The sequence below is a fragment of the Equus przewalskii genome, chromosome 8 (assembly GCF_037783145.1).
Source record: "Equus przewalskii isolate Varuska chromosome 8, EquPr2, whole genome shotgun sequence".
Lineage (NCBI taxonomy): Eukaryota > Metazoa > Chordata > Mammalia > Perissodactyla > Equidae > Equus > Equus przewalskii.
The window spans coordinates 31,283,895-31,299,736 of NC_091838.1; positions in this window are offsets into that span (position 1 = coordinate 31,283,895).

The window sequence follows — 15,842 nt, forward strand, 5'->3', positions numbered from 1 at the left end:
AGCATACATCCCTTGGCTCCCACTGAGACTGGGCTGGGAGGGGACATGAATATCACTGCAGAGATTCAAAGTTCATCCACATCTGGCTGCTGAGAGAGCCATTAGTGATCTTTGAGCACAAGACACCATGACCCAAGTTGTAGGAAGAATGGTCTGGAGGTCATGCTCAAGGCTCGGCAGAGGCAGAAAAGCACGGGATAAGGAGGCCACTAGGGAGGACTTGGGCCAGGAGGAGATACAATGAGGGAGTGGCAATGGAGTGTGTGTTTTAGGGGACATATTGGGTAGACCAGCTAAGAGAGCATTTTGTAGAAATAATTTGTTGGATAAACTGCTTTCTAAACCAAATAAGGATTATTAACCCTTGTTATGCTTTGTTATACTTATTTTCCAGTGTCTCCTACCAGATTTTCCCTCCAAGTAAGACATAAGAAAACAGTGACATGAGAGTTTTTATCCACAACAAGTAAGATGTGTCCCCTTTCATCCACCTGAGAGGAGAAAACAAAAAGACCTGACTACACAAAATAGAATGCATTCACACTTTAGAATATTATGCAGCTATGAAAAGCCTAACGTAGCACTTCTTTAGTGATATGGCATCACTCCAAGAACACATATGTTGTTCTGTGAATAATACAAGTCAGAGAAGAGCATTATTATACCAGCCTACTTCTTTAGAAAACAAATAGGACAGCATGAGTCTGTGCACACCCTTGGGTTAGTGAATACAAAGACAACTACCTGGAGTCACCTCTAGAGGAAAAGGGAGCAGGCCCTTGGTAATCTACATCCATCTACACTGGTTTCGGCCAACAAAAATATATTTCTATGACATTTTTTCTTACAAAATAAATTTAAAAGCATGGTTAATATACCAATTATTTTTATGTTGCAGACAAAAAGGAAATCTCTACCAAATTTTATTAGCTTGTAGACATAAGCAAAAGCTAAAGGGAGAAAGTTTTAAGAAGATGTGGCTTTTAAAATGTCAAGACGAGCAGGTCCAGAAGCCTGTAGCTGGGTGGGCCCTGGTGTGGCAAACCACACACCTGTCAAAGAGCCTTCAGCTGCTGTCAGCACAGCAAGCAGCACGTCCCCGCCAGCTGGCTTCAGAAGGTCCACGGATACACCTGATATTGCCCTGTAGGGTCTTAGCCAGCGATTCTAAGGTGTAGGTTATAAGAATTTATTGCACAGTCTACTGTACAGTTTAATCAACGGTGTCTATGTTTCTGTTTCTCTTCTTGATTTTCTATAATAAAAATCCTTCCTTTTCATTAAGTTTGCCCTAGATCAAATAAGGCAACCTTTCCATGGTAGCAGGCTTTTGGAGCTCAAGGAGAAGCCAAAATCATATTAAAAATTTCACCTCACTCTCCCCTCTCTTCATTCCTTCTCTTTCTTCACATATCAAAATGATTTGAGGTTTTATTGGACTATTTTATTTTTGTTTTGAAAATTATTTGGACTCAAAAAAAAAGTGATCCAGTAATTAAATAATTGATTATTTTTAAGATTAATTAATGATCCCCAGGTGACTGTAATTTTATTATGGATATACTATCCATAAACTACAGAAAAATCATGAACTAACTTGAAGCTGTGGGAATATTGTTAACCTAGATCCTAATCAATGCTGAATGTGCCCTCTTTTAAAGTGAGAAAATAACCTTCAGCTCCTTTAAAATGTAGAGTTTGGCATTTTACTAAATTTCATAGGGAGAAAATGTAATGAGTCAATAAACCCAATTTGGAGGCTGGTTATTGTCACATAAATTAATTTGCCTGCTAAATGATCAGATTCACATCCACCTTTTTCCCCACCATCTGCCTCACAACAAAGTTGGCATTGTACTCCTTTGAGGATGGACTGTAAAAATATCATTACTTAAAGGCTTATTATCCACCAAGTCATGTTAAACTCCAATTTCCCTGTGCTTGCTGGCTGACCAAGTAAAGAACAGAGTTTGGAGGTATTTTTCAAAAAATTATCTACAGCACTGGTATACCTCAAGGCATTTCTTTTTATTGGGCTGTTGTCCAAAGGAGCGATGCTGCCGTGTGACCTTGGACTCCTGCTTGGCAGGCCACCCCCATTTAGTGGGAAGATGGCAGGCCACATTTCCATGGCGCAGTTTTGACTTGTCTCTCCAAACACTTGTGATCTGTGAAATCTCTCCTGACTGTCACACTGAGTGATCCCATCCCATTTCTCTGTGCAATCAGGCACCTGGCAGGCTTTGCCAAACAGAATGCTGGTCAGGGAGGGGTGTGCGGGAGCCAGAGTTTTGCTCTAGCCAAGTTCTAAATATGACCCTAATGGAATCCAAAGGCCAAGATAATCCTGACCAGGATCTTCATACAATCCTAGTTTGATGGGAAAAGGAGAAATATGCTCAGTAGAAAAAATATGGTAGCTCCCAAAAAGCTGTTTAATATCCAAAAGATTTTAAAGTCAGAAACTAAATCCAAAATCACAAGTAAGGGCCTTTTTTTCTGTAATAGCTAAGCTATAATGCCCAGTGGTAGGTAATGTTTTTTATGTTTTGATTTTTGGCTTTTCATTTGTGTTCTTCTCTAGCAGTCATTTTCACACCAGCCATTCTGTGCTGTATGACTCCTACTGTTTAAGGTTCACTACAGTGATATGACGTGGTTTCTTATTAGATAACTCAAATTTTTTTGGAAATATGTGATGTGATAATGGCAGTTACTCAAAAAATGGTTAATAATTCCATAACTTGGGGAAAGGATAGTGGGGAATATATTTTGACCTCAGAGTTTCACAAATATAGGATTAATCCACTAAAAATTTTGAGGATTTACTATATGTTAAATATACAAAACCAAATACAATATAAAGGGAGATGGGCCGTGCTTATAGGGCTCATGGTCTTGAGTCTAGCAGGAAATTCAGACAAGTGAAAAATCTACTACAGTACGTGATATAGCAAAATATTCTATTAGGTACACTAGAGGAACAGAGTAAGGATGTCAAGGAAGGCCTCTCAGTGACCAGGTGAGGGATCCCCAAGTAGGAGGATCCATATGAGTCAAGGACACAACATTGAAGCTTGCAGCAAGCCCCTCCAGGAGCTGCCAGTTCTAGGGTGGAATATGACCGGTGAGTTTGCTGAGATATAGGGAGAAATTCAGTTCTCAAAAGTGTCAAAGACCATGCAAAGGATTTTAGACTTTGTCTAGTTGGGAGCCATTGAAGAATTGTAGGCAGAAGAATAACATGATCAGATATGAGTTTTAGAAAGTTCGTTTACTCCACCAGCATTGTAACAAATATATTGGGATGGGGTGAAATTTGAGGTGTGGAAACCAGACTGGGGGCTATCATGGATTAATCCAGGCAGGAGATAATGAGAGTCAGAACTATACAGTAACAGCAGGAACAGAAAGATGGGTGGATTTAAGATAATGAATAGGGACAATCCATAGCAATTGGTGAAAAAATATAAGTAGTGAGGAAAGGAAGATGACTCTCAGATGACTGTAAACGACACCTTACTACCACAATGCGGAATGAATTTCCATGTCCAATAAAGATGCAACAATGGAAAGCACTGAGAGACATTGATTATACAATTTACCTGAAGGGCAGACAGTTAACTGCGGTTGAGAAGCAATGAGATTATGCTATTCCAACAGCATGAAGATGAAGCAGAAGAAAAATAACAGAAATCTAATCATCAAATGTTATTTATCACTCAACCATCTGGAAAAGCATTTTGGGAAAATAGAACCAAAAAATGCTAAAGGGTGAGGAGGACACAGGGAAAGTGGGTTCAAGCTTTAATTTTTACATTTAGGCTAGAAAGCAGTGAAAAGGCAGATAAACATTTAAACATGCTAATCATGTCTGCTGATAGTGGCAGTAGTAGGAGGGATCCAGAGGTCAGTTAGGGAAAGTAGATCTCTCAAGGGTGCACAGCACTGGCCCCTCCTCTCGAGGCCCAAGTTGTTTTTCTGAGCTTGCCCTGTGCAGTGTCAGTCCTGAGTCAGCTAGGAATTCTTGTCTCTGTAAAAGATCTGCGACTCAGTGAGTCTTCTCTCTAAGATTCTGAAACATCTGGCTGCTGTGAGTGTTGGGGCGGCTTAAGGGGAGCTGAAAACATTTTAAACAATGAAACACTGCCAAGTCAAGTTCCAAGTGTTGAGGGCTCTCGGCTGACATGAAATTTGTCAGGTTAATTTAAATTGTGGAAACTAACGAAGTCATAGTCCAAATATTTACCTTGAGACTTGTATTATCTGAATGTGCTATCTTTATGAACTCCAAATTGGATAATTTCAAGATAGCCTTTTCACTTAATACTGCATAGACTGAGCTTGAGGGATTCATTTCTAGAAGAAATTTAAAAATTCAATCATGGCTTCAGTGGAGTAGAGTTAAAGAGAATCTTTCCCAAGGTTAACACCGAGGAAGGCCCAAAGCTCATTCTACATCATGGCATCACAGAAATAATCCCAACCCTTCAACATAGCTTGAGTAGAGGAGAGTGCTATTAGAAACCAAAAGCTTTATAGAAAACAGAGGATTTACATTTACAAATTGTTGTTTGTGCTGTGGAAAATATAACATCTATCAGAAAGATACCCTGTGAATTGTTTGTGTGATTTGAGTCCACTTCTCTATGTGAATGATTCTAGTACTAAGTCTGGCACCACATAGTAGTTCTGAAACTTTTTATCCTGTACTTTGTAAAAACATTTTGGTCATATTCACATCAAGATTGTTAGTGACAGTGGCAAAAATCCATCTGAATTAGCTGCCATCTGATTTTTATTTTATTCATATATACTCCGTAATTTTGAAGAAAAAGTAAAAAATATTTGAGATGAGGCTGCCAGTTCAATAACATTATCAACTTTTCCAAAACTTGGTTCTGAGTTATAAATTGAAATCACTTAAAATTTGATTCTGGAGATGGTGTCAAGATGGCAGTGTAGGTGGACTCTGAACTCACCTCCTCCCCCAGGAAAAACAAATTTTCAACTACTCTTGGAACAATTACCCCTTAGAGGGAGAACTGAAAACTGGATAAAAAGAATCCCTGAAACAAGAGACAGTGCTGTGGAAGAGGTAAAAATTCCTTCCTGGAGAGAAAAAAGCCATCTTCAAGTGGCAGCACTTCACAGCCAACCAGGAGCAATCTTAAGGTATGAAGACATCCCTGGAGGAGTAGGAGATCTGAGCAGGGAGGCATTACCACAATAAGCAGCTTTTGGACTCAGCACAACTGAGACAAGTGTCATAGTATCTGACTTTGCTTGTTATTAACTACAAGATGGAATACACCCAGAAAAGCTATCAGACATAAGATGGGAAAAAGCTTGCTCTTAAAGGGCCCACACACAAATTCACCCATTTTGGAAAGCAACCTAAAATCACCAGAAAGAAATGTACACAGTCCTTTGATGAAAAGAGATGCACTTGATAGGCTCTGGGTGCACCTTGATGAGGAGTGAGACCTCCCCAGGGACTGAGACATTGGCAGCAGCCGTTATTGTGATCAAATACAGGCATGCTGACACACACCCTGGCAGACATCATTGGAGTTCTTCCCCTGGCCTGTTAGCCCAGAGATGTGTCCCATGCACTAGAGCACCAATTTAATCCAGCTCTGCCAGGGCAAGCAGCCTGGCCTAGGGACTGGCCCCACCCAGCAGCAAGCCCTTGAGCAACTTGTGGGCCCTCAGAGCTGGGGTGCCTGGAACCTCTGTAACCAGGTGAGTAGATCCAACCCTGTGGGGTAGGGCATGCATGAGGGGTGGACCTACATTGGTAGAGTGTGTGGGCCTCTGCAGTGGGACTAATGGGTCCACTTTAGTGGGTGGGAGCACACGCACAGGGGAGGACTGTATTGACAGGATGTGTGGTCCTGCAGGCAGTAGGGGTGGTCAGCTGCAACAGACTTGTGCTTCTCAAACAGCCACATAGGGGATCGGCCTGACCTTCTAAAGCCTGAAACAGTTGGATGCTCCCATGCCTGGTGCCAGCCCCACTCAGCTGCAATCCTGAGAGTTCTGACAACAGCCTTGCAGGCTGGAAGCCTATAGCAATTGTAAGCCCCTGAACCTAGCAACCAGCCATGCTGGGGGCCTACTCACTTAATAGGAGAATTGCAACAGGAATGTGCTGTTAGACTTTGTAGCCAACTGTGCTGGTGCTCCCCACTCTTGACAAAGTGACTGAAGGATTCATAGAAGCCACACAGATCTGAGAATTACAACCAGCCAGCCAGGGGGATAGCCTAGCCTCCCCAGGAACCTGCAGCAAGAGCACGTCTGCCATAACAGAAGGATACACATAGCCCACACAGGGGACACTCCTGGAACATTTAGAACTGGTGATGAGAAGGAAGCACACTCCTTGGCCTCGTAAGGCATTGCTTACATAAGGCCATCTCTCCAAGATTGGGATACATAGCCTACTTATGTAATACATAGATATGAACACAGACAAAGAGGCAAAATGTGGAGACAAAGGAATACATTCCAAGTAAGGGAGCAGGACAAAACCACAGAAAAAGAACTAAATGAAACAAAGTTGAACAATCTACCTGACAAAGAGTAAAAACTAATAATCATAAGAATGCTCACTGATCTTGGGAGAAGAATGAATGAACTCAGTGAGAACCTCAACAAAGTATTGAAAAATATAAAAAAGAACCAATTGGAAATGAATAATGCAATACTGGAAATGAAAGATTCACTGCTCAATAGCAGAGTAGATGATACAGAAGAACAGATCAGCAATCTAGATGAAAGACTAGAGGAAATCACCCAAGCTGAACAGATAAAAGAGAAAAGAATTAAAAAGAATGAGGACAGAGGCTGGCCCAGTGGCATAGTGGTTAAGTTCATGTGCTCCACGTCAGTGGCCCAGGGTTTGCAGGTTTGGATCTCTGGCACAGACCTATTACTGCTTGTCAAGCCATGCTATAGTGGCATCCTACATGATGTTAGCTCAGCAACAATCTTCCCCAAGCAAAAACAGAAAGATTGGCAACAGATGTTATCTCAGGGCCAATCTTCCTCACAAACAAAACAAAAAATGTGGACAGTCTAAGGTACCTCTGGGACAACATCAAGCACACTAACATCTGTATAATAGGTGTCCCAGAAGGAGAAGAGAGAGATAAAGGGTCAGAGAATCTATTTGAATAAATAACAGCTGAAAACTTCCTAACCTAAGGAAGGAATCAGACATCCAGGTAAAAGAATCACAGAGAGTACCAAACAAGATAAACCAAAGAGGCCCACACAAAGACACACTATAATTAAAATGTCAAGAATTAAAGATAAAAAGAGAATCCTAAAACCTGCAAGATAAAGGCAACAAGTCACATACAAAGGAAATCCCATGCGGCCATCAGCTGACTTCTCAGCAGAAATCTTACAAGCTAGAAGGAAGTGGCATGATATATGTAAAGTGCTGAAAGGGAAAAATCCACAGCCAAGAATACTCTACCTGGAAAGGTTATCATTCAGAATGGAAGGAGAGATAAATAGCTTCCCAGAAAAACAATAACAAAAGGAGTTTATCACCAAGAAACTAGCCTTACAAGAAATATAAAGGGACTTATATAAGTGGAAAAGAGAAGATAACAAATAGGAATAACAAAATTATGAAAAAATAAATAAATAGAATCACTGGTAAAGACAAATACAAAGTAAAGGTAGGAGATCAACCAACTATGAAGCTAATATGAAAGTCAAAAGACAAAAGTACTAAAATTATCTATTTCCATGATGAGGGTAACAGATACACATGCACAAAAAAGAGGTTAGATATGATATCAAAAACATAAGATGTGGGAGGAGGGGAGTAAATGAATAGTTCCTTTATTAGCAAGATGTCAAACTAAAGAGACTATCATCCTAATATAGATTGCTATATATATATATAGGTTATTATATATGAACCTCATAGTAATAACAAACCAGAAACCTATAATAAATAAACAAAAATTAAGAGAAAGGAACCCAAATATAATACTAAAGAAAGCCATCAAACCACAAGGGAAGAGAGAAAGAGAAAGAAGAAAGGAACAGAGAATGCCTACTAAAACTTCCAGAAAAAAAGTAACAAAATGGGAATAAGTACATTCTTATCAATAGCGACTTTAAATGTCAATGGACTAAATGCTCCAATCAAAAAGCATAGGGTAGCCAACTGGACAAAAAAACAAGACCCATACATATGTTACATACAAGAGACACAATTCAGACCTAAAGACACTCACAAACTGAAAGTGAAGGGATACAAAAAGATACTCCATGAAAATGGCAATGAAAAGAAAGCAGGGGTAGCAATATTTATATCAGACAAAATAGATTTTAAAACAAAAACTGTAATGAGAGACAAGGAAGGGCACTATATAATGATAAAGGAAACAATCCAAGAGGTACAACACTTCTAAATATCTATGCACCCAACATAGGAGCAGTAAATATATGAAGCAATTGTTAACAGACATAAAAGGAGAAATAGACAGCAACACAATAATAGGATGAGACTTTAATGATCCACTTACACCAGCAGTTAGATCATCCAAACAGAAAATCAATAAGGAAGCACTGGCCTTAAATGACACATTAGACCAGATGGACTTAGTAGATATATACAGAACATTCCATCCAAAAACTGCAGAACACACATTCTTTTCAAATGCACATGGAACATTTTCAAGAATTGATCCACAAAACAAGTCTCAATAAATTGAAATGATACCAAGCATCTTTTCTGACCATAATGGTATGAAACTAGAAATCAACTACAGGAAGAAAATCAGAAAAGCCTCAAATATGTAGAGATTAAACAAAATGATACTGAACAACAATTGAGTCAATGAGGAAATCAAAGGAGAAATTAAAAAATACTTGAAGACAAACAAAAATTAAAATATAACATGCCAAAATTTATGGGATACAGCAAAAGTAGTTCTAAGATGGAAGTTTATAGCATTGCAGGACTACCTCAAGAAACAAAAGAAATTTTAAGTAAAAAATCTAACACTGCATCTAAAGGAACTGGAATAATAAGAAGCAACAAAGCCCAAAATCAGTAGAAAGAAGGAAATAATAAAAATTAGAGCAGAAATAAATGAAATAAAGACTAAAAAAACCACCCAGAAAAAAATCAATGAAACTAAGAGCTAGTTCTTTGAAAGATAAACAAAAGTGACAAACAATTAGCTAGACTCACCAAGAAGAAAAGAGAGAGGGCTCAAATAAATAAAATCAGAAATGAAAGAGGAGAAATTACAATGTACAGAAATACAGAAGATTATAAGAGAATACTACAAAAAGCTATATGCCAACAAATTAGATAATCTACAAGAAATAGATAAATTCTTAGAACCATATAACCTTCCAAAACTGAGTCAAGAAGAAGTGGACAATTTGAATAGACCGATCACCAGTAAGGAGATTGAAACAGCAATCAAAAACCTTCCAAAAAATAAAAGTCCAGGACTAGAGGGCTTCCCTGTGAATTCTACCAAATATTCGAAGACTTGATACCTATGCTTCTCAAACTGTTCCAAAAAATTGAAGAGGAGGGGAAGCTTCCTAACTCACTCTATGAAGCAAACATTATCCTGATACCAAAACCAGACATGGACAGCACAGAAAAAGAAAATTACAGGCTAATATCACTGATAAACATCAAAGCAAAATCCTCAACAAAAATAATATCAAATCAAATACAATACATTAAAAAGATCATACACCAGGATCAAGTGGGATTTATTCCAGGAATGTAGGGATGGCTCAACATCTGCAAGTCAATCAACATGATACACCACATTAACAAAATGAAGATTAAAACTCACGTGATCATTTCAATAGATACAGAGAAAGCATTTAACAAGATACAGCATCCATTTATGAGAGAAACTCTGAATAAAATGCATATAGAAGGAAAGCACCTCAAAATAATAAAGACCATATATGACAAACACACAGCTAATATCATTCTCAATGGAGAAAAACTGAAAGCTATTTCTCTAAGAGCAGGAACCAGACAAGGATGCCCTCTTTCACCACTCTTATTTAACATAGTATTGGAAGTCCTACCAAGAGCAACCAGGCAAGAAAAAGAAATAAAAGGGAAATTGCAGAGGGAGAAGTGAAATTGTCACTATTTTCAGATGACAGGATTTTACATATAGAAACCCTAAAGAATCCACCAAAAAACTTTTACAAATAATAAATGAATACAGTAGTGTTGTAAGATACAAAATTGACATATAAAAATCAGTTGTGTTTCTACATATGAAGCAGAAGAAAGAGAAATTAAGAATACAATCCCATTCACAAGTGTGACAAAAAGAATAAAATATTTAGGAATAAACTTAACCAAGGAGGTGAAAGATCTGTGTGCTGAAAACTATAAAACATTATTGAAAGAACGAGAAGGCACAAAGAAGTGGAAAGATATTCCATGTTCTTGGATTGAAAGAATTAACATAGTTAAAATGTCCATATTTCCTAAAGCAATCTACAGATTCAGTGCAGTCCCTCTCAAAGTTCCAATGACATTTTTCACAGAAATAGACCAAAGAATCCTAAAGTTTATATGGAACAACAAAAGACCCCAAGCAGCCAAAGGAATCCTGAGAAAAACGAACTAAGCTGGAGGTATCACATTGTCTGATTTCAAAATATACTACAAAGCTGTAGTAATCAAAACAGCTTGGTATTAGCACAAAAACAGACACACAGATCAGTGGAACAGAATTGAGAGCCCAGAAATAAACCCACACATCTATTGACAGCTAATTTTAGACTAGGGGGCCAAGAACATATATCAGAGAAAGGAAAAATCTCTTCAATAAATAGTGTTAGGAAAACTGGACAGCCACATGCAAAAGAATGAAAGTAGACCATTATCTTACACAATACACAAAAATTAATTCAAAATGGACTAAAGACGTGAACGAAGGACATGAAACTTGTAGAAGAAAACATAGGCAACATGCTCTTCAACATCAGTCTTAGCAGCATATTTTCAAGTACTTTGTCTGACCAGGCAAGAGAAACAATAGGAAAAAATAAACAGATGGGGCTACATCAAACTAAAATGCATCTGCACAGCCTAGGAAACCATCAACAAAATGAAAAGACAACCTTGAGACAATAAGTCTTTTGGAAGAGAATATAGGCAGTACACTCTTTGACATCAGTTTCAAAAGAATCTTTTTGGACACTATAACTCCTCAGTTGAGGGAAACAATAGAAAGAATAAACAAATGGGACTTCATCAGACTAAAGAGCTTCTTCAAGGCAAGGGAAAACAGGATTGAAACAAAAAAACAGCTCACAAATTGGGAAAAAATATTTACAAGCCACTTATCCAACAAAGGGTTAATCTCCATAATATACAAAGAACTCACACTGCTTAACAACAAAAAAACAAACAACCCGATCAAAAAATGGGCAGAGGACATGAACAGACATTTCTCAAAAGAAGATATGAATATGGCCAATAGACACATGAAAAGATGTTCATCATCGCTAATCATCAGGGAAATGCAAATCAAAACTACACTAAGATATCACCTTACACCTGTTAGATTGGCAAAAACATCCAAAACCAAGAGCAACAAATGTTGGAGAGGTTGTGGAGAAAAAGGAACCCTCATACACTGTTGGTGGGAATGCAAACTGGTACAGCCACTATGGAAAACAGTATGGAGATTTCTCAAAAAGTTAAAAATAGAAATACCCTATGACCCAGCCATCCCATTACTGGGTATCTATCCTAAGAACCTGATATCAGAAATCTCAAGAGTCCATTGCACCCCTATGTTCATCGCAGCATTATTTACAATAGCCAAGATGTGGAACCAGCCTACATGCCCAGAAAGTGATGATTGGATAAAGAAGATGTGGTATATATCCACAATGGAATACTACTCAGCCATAAAAAAAGACAAAATTGGCCCATTCACAACAGCGTGGATGGACCTTGAGGGTATTATGTTAAGTGAAATAAGCCAGTCAGAGAAAGACGAACTCTCTATGACTCCACTCATAGGTGGAAGTTAGTATATTGATAAGGAGATCAGATCGGTGGTTACCAGGGAAAAAGGGGGGTGGGGGGAGGGCACAGAGGGGGAAGGGGTGTACCCACAACATGACTAACAAAAATGTACAACTGAAATCTCACAAGGTTGTAATCTATCATAACATTAATAAAAAAAAAAATGAAAAGACAACCTAACAATTGAGAGAACAAATTTGCAAACCATAGAGCTGATAAGGGGTTAATATCCAAAATATATAAAGAACTCATACTTCTCAACAACAAAAAAACTAACAACCCAATTAAAAAATTGGAAAAAAAGACCTGAACAGACATTTCTCCAAAGAAGATATACAGATGGCCTACAGGCACATGAAAAGATGTTCAACATTACTAATTGTCAAGGGAAATACAAATCAAAACTACAGTGAGATATCACCTCATTTTTATGAGAATGGCTATAATTAACAAGACAGGAAACAACAAGTGCTGGAGAGGATGTGGAGAAAAGGGAACTCTCATACACTACTGGTGGGAGTGTAAACTGATGCAGCCATTGTGGAAAATGGTATGGTGATCCCTCAAAAAAATTAAGAATAGAACTACCATACAATCCAGCTATTCCACTGCAGGGTATTTATTCAAAGAACATGAAAACATGAATGTGTAAGGATACATGCACCTCTATGTTCATCGCAGCCTTATTTGCAATAGCTAAGACTTGGAAGCAACCTAGGTGCCTATAAAAGGACAAATGGATAAAGATGTGGTATATATACACAATGGAATACTACTCAGCCATAAAAAATGACAAAATTTGGCCATTTGTGAAAACATGGATTGTAGCCACCCCTGACGCAGGAAGGGTTAATAATCACTGGAAAAGGCTTGCCAACAAACTGTGACCCAGAGGTGAGAAGGCTGGTCAGCCAATGACGGGTAAGACCTCCAGGGGGAGGCAACCTAAGACAGGCGCGGTTGCCTAGGGGCACAGATGGAGACACGATATCGATATTGATATCGGGAGCAGGAGGGGCCGTTGCCTGGGAGAACTTGCCTGATCCAAGATAAAAATATAGGAGCACAGCAATAACATGATAATATCAAAACAAAGGCCGAGGGAGGGCTCCTTCAGAAATCACTAGGAAATCTTGGCAATAGCTCATTACTTCATCCAGAACACCTGTGTATGTTTAACAGATGTAAGCTATGTATATATTGAAACGCTGGTTATAATAACCTCAGAGTGACTATCAGCCCTCTCTGCATCTATCCTGATGTTTACGTTGGACTGAGACACTGACAATGGATGGACATTGAGGGTATTATGCTGAGCAAAATAAGTCAGAGGGAGCAAAATAAGTCATATGACCTCACTCATAAACAGAAGATGAAAATAACAACAAACAAACAGAGAGAGACAGAGATTGGACTGATGGTTACCAGAGGGGAAGGGAGGAGCCAGGAGGGCAAAAGGGGTGTTTAGGCACATATGTATGCTGATGGATTTTAATTAGTCTTTGGGTGGTGAACATGATGCAGTCTAAACAGAAATCGAAATAATGACGTACACTCAAAAATAAATAAATATATAAAACGTAGTTGTTATTAGTGATAAAATTAAATAATTATAATAAAAAATAAAATTTGATTCTAAGTGTTTTGAAAATTAGGCATATCTATTTCCTCTAGAAAATGTCAAACCATCTTTTAGTAGTGTTGACCCATTTTTAATTTTGGAACAATGTTAATTATGACTATCTTAGCATAACATAGAAAATAAACTACATTGTTCAGGTTTTTTACCAGATAAAATCTTTTGCTTCTCTGTAAGTTGCATTTCTGATTGTGATTTGTGAATTTCTAAAATTAATTCATTTTCCCCTTTTTCATAGACTAATTATTATTATTCCATTTCATTTTGGCTTACTAAGTTTCATTCTCTCCCATTTTTTTCTGTAGGTCAAAAACTGCATGTTTAACATGCCTTTAAATATTATACTATTATTCCATAATAATAATGTAAATGTTTACTACAAAGACGATGGTATCAAATCAATACCCAAACCTGTGAACTCCTATATTTTGATTTTCTTCTTGAAAATTATGATAAATTTAAATACTAGTCAACTAAGAGAAGGTTGCTATTGGAATAAGATTTGCATTCTTTCAACAGAAATGAAAAAGTAAAAGCTAGTCAGATGTCAGTGATATATTTAACACTGAATGAAGGCACATGACACACACACACACACACACACACACACACACGAGTCATCAGTTTACCAAAAGTACATTAGAAAGTTTAAAACCCACAGCTATTTGTCTTACATCCAGAGATGCCAAAAGATCTACACTACACATTCATTATTCAGATCTGTGCTAGCAATTCTGATCTGGTACTATTTAAATTGAATTCTGTTAACTCACTTTGATAATAGGATTACATAGTTGAATACTGTTGGCTCGCCCCAGAAACAGACACAATTCACCATTCAGCTCTTCTAACTTGAAAAATACATAGTGTTTCTAGGACCCAATGACCCTGATTATATATTTCTTAAAGACTGAGGAAACATCTATTCTACCATTCAAAATAAAAGAGACACATTTTAAGACACAATGTGAAAAGAATATCTAATAAAAAACAACTGTTTGATTTTAAGAGAGCTGGAGCTCAGTTTGAAAAGCCCAGAAAGTCATAACTGATGACCGTGCCAGTGTGGTATTTTTGTCTCCATTTTCTTATCACCACTTGTGATAAACATAAATGCTTTTAAGGAAAAATCGTCTTACTTGTTCCTCATAAAATTAATATGGACCACTGTGTAACAATCCCAATGGATCTTTAAGAGGACCAAAATAAACAGGTTGGGAGAAGCATAGTCTATTCCCTGAGTCTGATTTAAGAAGACCTTTCAAATAATTTATTAGTGTCTTGGTAGTTGGAAGATCGTCATCCTTTACTCCAGGGTGATTGTGCATGCATAATCCTGAAGCACTTTTTAAGAATGTGACAATAAGCTCCAAGAGGATGGGGCATCTCTATCTTTATAGCCACTCTCCCCAGCCTTACGGTAGCTGGCACATAGTTGATGCTCAACACATATTTGCTGAATGACTGGTTGAAAAGCTTCTAATGCTAAGGTAAGTTGAGAACTCAAAGACAAGAAAAGTCCCAGACAATTAGAAGCCATGAACATTTTGTATGCATCTCAGATTCTCTTTATACTGAATTCTACTTGATAATTATGGGTAAGGCTAAATATGTATAGTAAACACATTCCCCAACATAATCATAGACTATTCACTGCCCCAACTACTGCCCCAGTCAACGGGCAAATGCATACACATCATCACAGAAGCCTGGGAATGGTGAAGATAATTGCTCAAAGTGTGAGTCTAGTGGATAAAAAGCTGGCAATGTCCTGCTTGTACAGCTGAAGACATATTACTGAGCTAGCCCATATAACTGAGCTAGCCCACTCATTAAGGCATAACCCACAGAGTTAAATATAGAACTTTGGAATGCACAGGACAATTGGGTGCCAATGGGAGCCTGCAAGTGGGCAGTTGATATTTTTTAATCAGAAAATTATACTTGGGCCTCCTGCCAGGTGGACCCCGCAAAGAAACTTTTTTTTCTGAATCCTCTAAAAATTGTGCTTGCTTCCTTCCTTTCTGCACATTGCCTTTCTCAGGGAACACTCTAGCCCTCTTCTCTAAAGATTGACCCTGGGATTGTTCTTATTTCTCCACTTCCCTTTCTGCTTGCTGTCTCAGAAAACAGAAA